At 39.6% G+C, this 11,162-nt stretch overlaps 2 non-coding genes across 2 annotated transcripts; both read left to right on the top strand.

Annotated features, from left to right (window-relative positions):
* Positions 1-205: 205 nt before the first annotated feature.
* LOC112804401 (small nucleolar RNA R71) lies at positions 206-313 on the top strand. The gene has a single exon (XR_003203009.1). It is a non-coding gene; the product is annotated as a small nucleolar RNA R71 (small nucleolar RNA).
* Positions 314-10,645: 10,332 nt separating this feature from the next.
* On the top strand, positions 10,646-10,749 carry LOC112805032 (small nucleolar RNA R71). Its single transcript, XR_003203645.1, has one exon. It is a non-coding gene; the product is annotated as a small nucleolar RNA R71 (small nucleolar RNA).
* Positions 10,750-11,162: the final 413 nt, after the last annotated feature.

The following is an 11,162-nucleotide window of genomic DNA, read 5'->3' as shown; positions in this document are numbered from 1 at the left end:
CTCCTTTCTTCTAATTCGTCCCATTGTTCACAGGATTCCTTTCAGAAGTGTACATGAATTGGTTATTTGCAACCATTTCAATCAGTTCTTGAGCTTCTGCAGGCGTCTTCTTCAGATGAAGAGAGCCTTCAGCAGAACTATCCAATGACATCTTGGACAATTCAGACAGACCATCATAGAAGATACCTATGATGCTCCATTCAGAAAGCATGTCAGAAGGACACTTTCTGATCAATTTTTTGTATCTTTCCCAAGCTTCACAGAGGGATTCACCTTCCTTCTGTCTGAAGGTTTGGACTTCCACTCTAGGCTTACTCAATTTTTGAGGTGGAAAGAACTTTGCCAAGAAGGCATTGACTAGCTTTTCCCAAGAGTTCAGGCTTTCTTTAGGTTGTGAGCCCAACCATATCCTAGCTCTGTCTCTTACAGCAAAAGGGAATAGCATAAGTCTATAGACCTCAGGGTCAACCCCATTGGTCTTGACAGTGTCACAGATTTGCAAGAATTCAGCTAAAAACTGATGAGGATCTTCCAATGGAAGTCCATGAAACTTGCAATTCTTTTGCATTAGAGAAATTAATTGAGACTTAAGCTCAAAGTTGTTTGCTCCAATGGCAGGGATAGAGATGCGTCTCCCATAGAAGTCGGGAGTAGGTGCAGTAAAGTCACCCAGCACCTTCCTTGTATTGTTGGCATTGTTGTTGTTTTCGGCTGCCATGTCTTTTTCTTTTTTGAAAATTTCTGTTAGGTCCTCTACAGAGAGTTGTGCTTTTGCTTCTCTTAGCTTTTGCTTCAAGGTCCTTTCAGGTTCAGGGTCAGCCTCAACAAGAATGCTTTTGTCTTTGCTCCTGCTCATATGAAAGAGAAGAGAACAAGAAAATATGGAATCCTCTATGTCACAGTATAGAGATTCCTTGAGGTGTCAGAGGAAACAAAAAATAGAAGGAAGAGGTAGAAGAATTCGAACTTAGAAAGATAGAGTTCGAATTGTACATTGAGGAGGAGTGTTAGTCCATAAATAGAAGGATGTGAGAAGAGGGGAAGAATTTTCGAAAATAAATTAAAAAGATTTTAAAAACATTTTGAAAAATACTAATTGATTTTCGAAAACTAAGAGTGGAAAAGAAATCAAGTGATTTTTGAAAAAGATTTTGAAATAAGAAATTAAAAAGATATGATTGAAAACTATTTTGAAAAAGATGTGATTTAAGAAGATATGATTGAAAAAGATATAGTTTTAAAAAGATATGATTGAGAAGATATGATTTGAAAAACAATTTAAAAAAATTTGATTTTGAAAATTAATGACTTGGCTAACAAGAAAAGATATGATTCAAACATTAAACCTTTCTCAACAGAAAAAGCAACATACTTGAAATGTTGAATCAAATCATTAATTGTTAGCAAGTATTTTTGAAAATGGAAAGAAATTGATTTTGAAAATATATGATTGAAAAGATATGATTTGAAAAAGATTTGATTTTGAAAAATTTTGAAAACATGAAAAAAATTGGCATTAAAAACAAAATCTTCCCTCTTGTGCCATCCTGGCGTTAAACGCCCAGAATGGTGCACATTCTGGCGTTTAACGCCCAAAACTCACCCCTTTTGGGCGTTAAACGCCCAGCCAGGCACCCTGGCTGGCGTTTAAACGCCAGTTTTCCTTCTTCACTGGGCGTTTTGAACGCCCAGCTTTTTCTGTGTAATTCCTCTGCAGTATGTTCTGAATCTTCAATTCTCTGTATTATTGACTTGAAAAGACACAAATTAAAATTTTTTTGGATTTTTAATAATGAGGAATAATCAAAATGCAACTGAAATCAAATAAACAATGCATGCAAGACACCAAACTTAAAAGTTTGTATACTATTGACACTAACAAGTTGAGAATGCATATGAGAAACAACAAAACACTCAAGACAAGAGAATTTAAAGATCAGAGCAAGTAAATCATCAAGAACAACTTGAAGATCACTGAAGACACATGAAAAATGCAAGAAGAACAGAAACATGCAATTGACACCAAACTTAAAATGAGACACTAGACTCAAACAAGAAACATAGAATATTTTTGATTTTTTTATAATTTTGTAATTTTTTTGGTTTTTTTTTTCGAAAATTATATGGAGAAGAAAATAAAAGATATCAAAATTCTTAATGAGAATTCCAGGAATCATGCAATGTTAGTCTAAAGCTTCAGTCTAAAGGAATTAGACATGGCTAGCCAAGCTTCAGCAGGACATTGCATTCAAGAGCTAAATTGATGAAGATCAATCAGCTTTGGTGATGATGAAAACATCACCTTGAAACACTAGAGTTCATTCTTAAAAATTCTGAAAAATACCTAATCTAAGCAACAAGATGAACCGTCAGTTGTCCAAACTCGAACAATCCCCGGCAACGGTGCCAAAAACTTGGTGCACGAAATTGTGATCATCAATGGCTCCATCAACATGGCACGCACAATTGTAATCTCAACTCTTTATCACAACTTCGCACAAATAACCAGCAAGTGCACTAGGTCGTCCAAGTAATAAACCTTACGCGAGTAAGGGTCGATCCCACGGAGATTGTTGGTATGAAGCAAGCTATGGTTATCTTGTCAATCTCAGTCAGGCAGATTCAAATGGTTATAGATGATTCATGAATAAAGCATAAAATAAAGATAGAGATACTTATGTAATTCATTGGTGAGAATTTCAGATAAGCGTATGAAGATGCTTTGTCCCTTCCGTCTCTCTACTTTCCTACTGTCTTCATCCAATCCTTCTTACTCCTTTCCATGGCAAGCTGTATGTAGGGTCTCACCGTTGTCAGTGGCTACCTCCCATCCTCTCAGTGAAAATGTTCAACGTGCTCTGTTACAGCACGGCTAATCATCTGTCGGTTCTCAATCAGGTTGGAATAGAATCCAGTGATTCTTTTGCGTCTGTCACTAACGCCCAGCCTTCAGGAGTTTGAAGCTCATCACAGTCATTCAATCATTGAATCCTACTCAGAATACCACAGACAAGGTTTAGACCTTCCAGATTCTCTTGAATGCCGCCATCAATTCTAGCTTATACCACGAAGATTCCGATTAAGAAATCCAAGAGATAAACATTCAAGCCTTGTTTGCTTGTAGAACGGGAGTGGTTGTCAGGCACGCGTTCATAAGTGAGAATGATGATGAGCGTCACATAATCATCACATTCATCATGTTCTTGGGTGTGAATGAATATCTTAGAACAAGAATGAGCTGAATTGAATAGAAGAACAATAGTAATTGCGTTAATACTCGAGGTACAACAGAGCTCCACACCTTAATCTATGGTGTGTAGAAACTCCACCGTTGAAAATACATAAGAACAAGGTCTAGGCATGGCCGAATGGCCAGCCTCCCAAAGAGGGTTCAATCATAAAAACATGATCAAAAGATTCTAAGATTGAAAGATTAAAATACAATAGCAAAAGGTCCTATTTGTAGAGAAGTAGTAGCCTAGGGTTTACAAGGATGAGTAAATGACATAAAAATCCACTTCCGGGCCCACTTGGTGTGTGCTTGGGCTGAGCATTGAAGCATTTTCGTGTAGAGACTTCTCTTGGAGTTAAACGCCAGCTTTTATGCCAGTTTGGGCGTTTAACTCCCATTCTTGTGCCAGTTCCGGCGTTAAACATCGGGCAGTTTTGAGCTGATTTGGAACGCTGGTTTGGGCCGTCAAATCTCGGGCAAAGTATGGACTATTAAATATTACTGGAAAGCCCAGGATGTCTACTTTTCAATGCAATTGAGAGCTCACCAATTGGGATTCTATAGCTCCAGAAAATTCACTTCGAGTGCAGGGAGGTCAGAATCCAACAGCATCTGCAGTCCTTTTCAGCCTCTGAATCAGATTTTTGCTCAGGTCCCTCAATTTCAGCCAGAAAATACCTGAAATCACAGAAAAACACAGAAACTCATAGTAAAGTCCAGAAAAGTGAATTTTAACTAAAAACTAATAAAAATATACTAAAAACTAACTAAGATGTACTAGAAACATACTAAAAATAGTGCCAAAAAGCGTATAAATTATCCGCTCATCACTGCTCCAGTTAGAAACTTTTCCTTTTTCTTCTTGGTGGTCATCCTAAAAAACGAGAAAAGGGAAGAGAGAGAACCCACAAGCAAAGTTATGAAAAGAAATGAAACATATGGAGGCTAGTGCCAAATAACAAGGTTCTCAACTTCATGGTCGCGACAATATGTAAGTGAGAAAATAATAGAAGCACAGGGCATGTCAACTAAATAGCAAACAAGTTAAGAAGCACCTAAAACACTGCGGGAAAGTATGCAACTGTTGAGTAAGAAAATTTTTAACACCAATGAAAAAGTATCACATTTGGAAGAGAAAATAAAAATATGCACAAAATTACAATGCAATGAATGAAAGTATGCAAATACAATGAGGAAAACTAGTGAAAGAGAATAAGGAGGGGAAGAAGGTAAGAGAAGAACAAGAAAGAAAAAGAAAGGAGAGAGGAAAGGGTAAGAGAGGGGAGAAGAAAGAAGAAGAATGGGAAATGGGAAGCGACGCGTAAGCGTCAGGCACGCGCAGCGTGGATGGCCATGAGGAAAAAATGATGGGTACGCATCAGGGACGCGTACGCGTGATGAATGTTGTGCTTCTAGCATATTTCCAGCACCAAGTAGTCACAACTTGCTGCCTAAATACCCATTTACGCCAAATTCCAGGGTCACGCGTACGCGTGGGTTGGTGAAATCGCAGGCGACGCGCATGCCTGAAGGACGCGTACGCGTGGTTTTGCTTGTGCGCGAGGCACGTGTCCAGCACTACTCCTACCCAACTTTCTGTTTATTTTATTTATTTCACGCAGTCACATATGACGCGTATGCGTCGTAGACGCTCGCGGGTTGACTTAGTTTTTTCTAGCATGCAGAATGCAAAATGCAGATGATTATGCAAAATTTATGAATGACCACTAATAATAAAAAAAATAAAAATAAAATAAAATAAAACTAAGAATAAAAATGAAAGATCATATCATGGTGGGTTGTCTCCTACCTAGCACTTTTAGTTAAAGTCCTTAAGTTGGACATTTGGTGAGCTCCTTGTCATGGTGGCTTGTGCTTAAACTCGTCCTGAAACTTTCAGGCACTGTTAAAAACTTGGTGGACGAAATTGTGATAAAAGAGTTTCAGGCACTGTTAGAGAAGCTCACAACTCCGTTCAACTAACAAGCAAGTGTAATGGGTCGTCCAAGTAATAAACCTTACGTGAGTAAGGGTCGATCCCACAGAGATTGTTGGTATGAAGCAAGCTATGGTCACCTTGTAAATCTCAGTTAGGCAGATTAAATTGGTTTATGGGTTTCGAAAATAGAAATAAGAAAATAAATAATAAAAGGGATAGAATACTTATGCAGACTCATTGGTGGGAATTTCAGATAAGCGGATGGAGATACTGCATGGCTCAAGGACGTCTGCTCTCCTACTGCTTCAACCCAATCCTTCTTACTCATTTCCATGGCAAGCTGTGTATAGGGGTTCACCATCAGCGGTAGCTACTTTCAATCCTCTCAGGAAAATGATCCTATGCGGCTGTCACTCGCATGGCTAATCGTCTGGAGGCATCACCCATGGTTGATGGCTACATCCCATCCTTGCAGTGAAAACTACGCTCACGCACTCTGTCACAGCACGGCTAATCACTGGTTGGTTCCTGCTCCTACTGGAATAGAATCCCTTGATTCTTTTGCGTCTGTCACTAACGCCCAGCACTTGCAAGTTTGAAGCACGTCACAGTCATTCATTATCGGAATCCTACTCGGAATACCAAAGACAAGGTGAGACCTTCCGGATTCCCAGGATCCTACTCGGAATACCACAGACAAGGTGAGACTTTCCGGATCCTCATAAATGCCGCCATCTATCTAGCTTATACCACGAAGATTCTGTTGGGGAATCTAAGAGATACACATTCAAGCTCGGTTGCATGTAGAACGGAAGTGGTTGTCAATCACGTGCGTTCATAAGTGAGAATGATAATGATCGTCACTTTCATCATTACACTCATCATGTTCTTGGGTGCGAATGAATATCTTGGAATAAGAATAAGAGAGATTTGAATAAAAGAAAATAGAATTGCATTAATACTTGAGGTACAGCAGAGCTCCACACCCTTAATCTACGGTGTGCAGAAACCCCACCGTTGAAAATACATAAGTGAAAGGTTCAGGCATGGCCGAATGGCCAGCCCTCTCCATGATCAAGTGACCGAATATTCAAGAGATTAAACTGTCAAAAGATGTCTAATACAATAGATAAATGTTCTATTTATAATAAACTAGCTCCTAGGGTTTACATGAGTAAGTAATTGATGCATAAATCCACTTCTGGGGCCCACTTGGTGTATGTTTGGGCTGAGCTTGATCAATCCACCAGGTAAGGCTTCTCTTGGAGTTGAACTTCGAGTTATGACGTGTTTTGGGCGTTCAACTCCGGATCATGACGTTTTTCTGGCGTTTAACTCCAGACAGCAGCATGAACTTGGCGTTCAACGCCAAGTTACGTCGTCAATCATCGAATAAAGCATGGACTATTATATATTGCTGGAAAGCTCTGGATGTCTACTTTCTAACGCCGTTGAGAGCGCGCCATTTGGAGTTCTGTAGCTCCAGAAAATCCATTTCGAGTGCAGCGAGGTCAGATTCCAACAGCATCAGCAGTCCTTTTGTCAGCCTTCTTCAGAGTTTTGCTCAAATCCCTCAATTTCAGCCAGAAATTACCTGAAATCACAGAAAAACACACAAACTCATAGTAAAGTCCAGAAATGTGAATTTATCATAAAAACTAATGAAAACATCCCTAAAAGTAGCTTGAACGTACTAAAAACTATATAAAAATAATGCCAAAAAGCGTATAAATTATCCGCTCATCACAACACCAAACTTAAATTGTTGCTTGTCCCCAAGCAACTGAAAATCAATTAGGATAAAAAGAAGAGAATATACTATAAATTCTAAAATATCAATGAATATTAATTTAATTAGATGAGCGGGACTTGTAGCTTTTTGCTTCTGAACAGTTTTGGCATCTCACTTTCTCCTTTGTAGTTTAGAGTGATTGGCGTCTCTAGGAACTTAAAATTTCGGATAGTGTTATTGACTCTCCTAGTTAAGCATGTTGATTCTTGAACACAGCTACTTATGAGTCTTGGCCGTGGCCCTAAGCACTTTGTTTTCCAGTATTACCACCGGATACATCAATGCCACAGACACATAACGGGGTGAACCTTTTCAGATTGTGACTCAGCTTTGCTAGAGTCCCCAGTTAGTGGTGTCCAGAGCTCTTAAGCACACTCTTTTGCCTTGGATCACGACTTTAACCACTCAGTCTCAAGCTTTTCACTTGGACCTTCATGACACAAGCACATGGTTAGGGACAGCTTGATTTAGCCGCTTAGGCCTGGATTTTATTTCCTTGGGCCCTCCTATCCATTGATGCTCAAAGCCTTGGATCCTTTTTACCCTTGCCTTTTGGTTTTAAGGGCTATTGGCTTTTTCTACTGCTCCTTCTTTTTCTTTCTATAATTTTTTTTGCCATTTTTTTTTTCGCAAGCTTCCTTTTTCACTGCTTTCTCTTGCTTCAAGAATCAATTTCATGATTTTTTTCAGATCATCAATAACATTTCTCTTTTTTCATCATTCTTTCAAGAGCCAACAATTTTAACACTCATAAACAACAATATCAAAAGACATATGCATTGTTCAATCATTCATTCAGAAAACAAAAAGTATTGCCACCACATCAATATAATTAAATTAAATTCAAGGATAAATTCGAAATTCATGTACTTCTTGTTCTTTTGAATTAAAACATTTTTCATTTAAGAGAGGTGAAGGATTAATGGATTTTATTCATAGCTTTAAGGCATGGTTATATACTAATGATCATGAAATAAAGACACAAAACATAGATAAACACAACATTAAAAACTGAAAAGCAGAAAGAAATAAAGAACAAGGAATGAATCCACCTTTAGTGGCATCTTCTTCTTGAAGGACCAATGATGTTCTTAAGCTCTTCTATGTCCCTTCCTTGCCTTTGTTGCTCCTCCCTCATTGCTCTTTGATCTTCTCTTATTTCTTGGAGAATGATGGAGTGCTCATGATGTTCCACCCTTAATTGTCCCACATTATGGCTCAAATCTTCTAAGGAGGTGTTGAGTTGCTCCCAATAGTTGTTTGGAGGAAAACTTATCCCCTGAGGTATCTCAGAAATCTCTTGATTTGTAGCCACATGTTCTACCACTGAGCTATGACGGCTTATATTAGTCTTTCCATCTCCCATGACTCAGAGGTGGAAACTTTTTGTCTTCCCTTTGAGGTTTCTCTGGCCTTAGGTGCCATTAATGGTAATGGAAAAGCAAAAAGCTATGCTTTTACCACACCAAACTTAAAATGTTGCTCGCCCTCGAGCAAGAGAAGAAAGAAGAGAAGAAGAGGAAGAAGAAGAAAATGGGGGTGAGTGAGGGGAGATGGATTCGGCTATATGGGTGGGATTGGGTGGGGAAGAGAAGTTGAATTGTAAAGGTAGGTGGGGTGTATGGGGAAGAGTGGATAGATGTAGATGGTGAATGAAAAACAGAAGGGATGACCATGAATGGAAAGAGAGAGGGCGAGGTAGGTGGGGATCCTGTGAGGTCCACAGATCCTGAGATGATCCTGTGGGGTCCACAGGTCCTGAGGTGTCAAGGAATTCCATCCCTGCACCAAATAAGCATGTAAATTGCCTTGGCACACCATTCTGGCGTTTAAACGCCCATTGGTGCACGTTCTGGGCGTTCAACGCCCATGTAAAGCACGTTTCTGGCGTTGAACGCCAGTTTCATGCTTGTTACTGGCGTTCAGCGCCAGTTTTTCCTCTCTGGGCACATTCCTGGCGTTCAGCGCCAGGATGTTGCTTGTTTCTGGTGTTCAGCGCCAGAATGGTGCTCTGTTCTAGCGTTAAATGCCGGCCAGATGCACCTTACTGGCGTTGAACGCCAGCCCGTGCGTCCTCCAGGGTGAAAAATTTTTTTCTTCTGTTTTTGACTCTGTTTTTAATTTTTTTGATTTTTTTCGTGACTCCTCATGATCATGTACCTAATAAAACACAAAATAACAATAAAATAAAAATTAGATAATTAAAATTGGGTTGCCTCCCAACAAGCGCTTCTTTAATGTCAATAGCTTGACAATGGCTTTCATGGAGCCACAAGGTCTTCCTAGGATGATGCATTCATCATCTTCCTTCCTAGTGTCTAGGATTATGAAATCAGCAGGGATGTAAAGGCCTTCAACCTTTACTAGCACGTCCTCTACTGTCCCATAAGCTTGTCTCAATGACTTATCTGCCAATTGCAATGAGAACAAGGCAGGTTGTACCTCAATGATCCCCAGCTTCTCCATTACAGAGAGTGGCATAAGATTTATCCCTGACCCCAGATCACATAGAGCTTTTTCAAAGCTCATGGTGCCAATGGTACAAGGTATTAAGAACTTGCCAGGATCTTGTTTCTTTTGAGGTAGAGTTTTCTGAATCCAAGTATCTAGTTCACTAATGAGCAAGGGAGGTTCACTTTCCCAAGTCTCATTACCAAACAGCTTGGCATTCAGCTTCATGATAGCTCCTAAGTATTGAGCAATTTGCTCTCCAGTCACATCTTCATCCTCTTCAGAGGATGAATAGTCTTCAGAGCTCATGAATGGCAGAAGGAGATTTAATAGAATCTATATGGTCTCTATATGAGCCTCAGATTCCTTTGGATCCTTAATAGGAAACTCCTTCTTGCTTGAAGGACGTCCCAAGAGGTCTTCCTCACTAGGATTTTCGTCCTCCTCCTCCCTTGTGCATTCGGCCACTTTGAGTAAATCAATGGCCTTGCACTCTCCTTTTGGATTCTCTTCTGTATTGCTTGGGAGAATACTGGGAGGAGTTTCAATGACTTTCTTACTCAGCTGGCCCACTTGTGCCTCCAGATTTCTAATGGAGGATCTTGTTTCATTCATGAAACTGAAAGTGGCCTTTGACAGATCAGAGACAATATTGGCTAAATTAGAGGTGTTTTGTTCTGAATTCTCTGTCTGTTGCTGAGAAGATGATGGATATGGCTTACTATTGCTCAGCCTATTGCGTCCACCACTGTTAAAGCCTTGTTGAGGCTTTTGTTGATCCTTCCAGGAGAAATTTGGATGATTTCTCCATGATGGGTTATAGGTGTTTCCATAAGGTTCACCCATGTAATTAACCTCTGCCATGACAGGGTTTTCAGGATCATAAGCTTCTTCAGAAGCTACCTCTCTAGTACTGTTGGATGCATGTTGCAATCCATTCAGATTTTGAGAGATTATGTTGACCTGTTGAGTCAACATTTTGTTTTGAGCCAATATGGCATTCAGAGCATCAATTTCAAGAACTCCTTTCTTCTGAGGCATCCCATTATTCACGGAATTCCTCTCAGAGGTATACATGAACTGGTTGTTTGCAACCATGTCAATGAGTTCTTGAGCCTCTTCAGGCATTTTCTTCAGGTGAATAGATCCACCTGCAGAATGGTCCAGTGACATTTTCGAAAATTCAGAGAGACCATAATAGAATATATCTAATAGGGTCCATTCTGAAAACATGTCAGATGGACATCTTTTGGTCAACTGCTTGTATCTTTCCCAAGCTTCATAGAGGGATTCACCATCTTTTTGTTTGAAGGTTTGAACATCCACTCTCAGCTTGCTCAGCTTTTGAGGAGCAAAGAATTTATCCAAGAAGGCAGTGACCAGCTTATCCCAGGAGTCCAGGCTATCCTTAGGTTGTGAATCCAACCATATTCTAGCTCTGTCTCTTACAGCAAAAAGGAAAAGTATGAGTCTGTAGACTTCAGGATTAACTCCATTTGTCTTTACAGTCTCACAGATCTGCAAGAACTCAGTTAAAAACTGATAAGGATCTTCAGATGGAAGTCCATAAAACTTGCAGTTTTGTTGCATTAATGCAACTAGTTGAGGCTTAAGCTCAAAGTCATTGGCTCCAATGGCAGGAATGGAGATGCTTCTTCCATCAAACATGGATGTTGGCTTTGTGAAGTCACCAAGCATTCTCCTTGCATTATTATTATTATTATTATTTTTGGCTGCCATGTCCTTCT

This window comes from Arachis hypogaea, chromosome 5 (assembly GCF_003086295.3).
Source record: "Arachis hypogaea cultivar Tifrunner chromosome 5, arahy.Tifrunner.gnm2.J5K5, whole genome shotgun sequence".
Classification (NCBI taxonomy): domain Eukaryota; kingdom Viridiplantae; phylum Streptophyta; class Magnoliopsida; order Fabales; family Fabaceae; genus Arachis; species Arachis hypogaea.
Note: the sequence above shows the minus strand (reverse complement) of the source record. Positions and strands in the feature narration are given on the sequence as shown.